The sequence below is a fragment of the Emiliania huxleyi genome (assembly GCF_000372725.1).
Source record: "Emiliania huxleyi CCMP1516 chromosome Unknown EMIHUscaffold_19, whole genome shotgun sequence".
In the NCBI taxonomy this organism is placed as follows: domain Eukaryota; phylum Haptophyta; order Isochrysidales; family Noelaerhabdaceae; genus Emiliania; species Emiliania huxleyi.
The window spans coordinates 680080-680858 of record NW_005200690.1 but is presented as its reverse complement, the minus strand read 5'-3'; positions in this window follow the sequence as shown (position 1 = coordinate 680858).

The following is a 779-nucleotide window of genomic DNA, read 5'->3' as shown; positions in this document are numbered from 1 at the left end:
TCGAAAAGAGCGAGCTGCACTCCTTCACCTTCGGGTCAGAGGGCCCGCGCTCGCCCCGCCGCTTGTGCCAGCGCTTGTGACCCTTCCAGGCCAGCTTGAAGCAGACATCCGAGCAAAACCGTGCTGGGATCGCCAGTCGCATCTCGGTGCAGACCGGGCAGCACTTGAAGCGCTGATCGGGTTGCTGCAGGAGCCCGCACTGGGCGCAAGAGTCGCCCTTCCACGGGATCTGGGCCGAGGCTGGCTCGCGCTCACGCTCTTCGATCCAATCGGCGGTGCAAGTCTGTGGCGAGCCGTGGCCACGAAGCAGTGCCGCAACGTTGTGATGGCCGCTGCTGGACGCAAGGGCGAGCGCATTCATGCCGGCCACTTCGACCGCCGGTGAGAGGGAAACGGCCCCTCTTCACACCGCCACCCACCAGTGAACAGGCTCCGAGGAGGACGTTCCCAGCGAGGTTGCGCCTCCCCGTAGAGCGCATCCCCTGTACGTTGGCTTTCCTCCCCCCCCCCCCCTCCCTGTTCAGCGACGGCTGGCTTGCGAGTGCGCAGGTTGGCTCGTACGCGTCGACGGCGGTGACGGGCGCGTCGAGTGCGGTGACGGGCGCGTCGAGTGCCGTTTCCTCCTCGATCCCCTCCGCCACGCTGATCGAGGTGATTCCCTTAGATTCCCTTAGATTCCCTTAGATCCCCTCGCTCCGCGCTGATCGAGGTGAGGCGGACTCTCGGGCCAGACAACACACACACGCTGAGACCTGCCCCATCCCCCCGCCCCTCTGAGC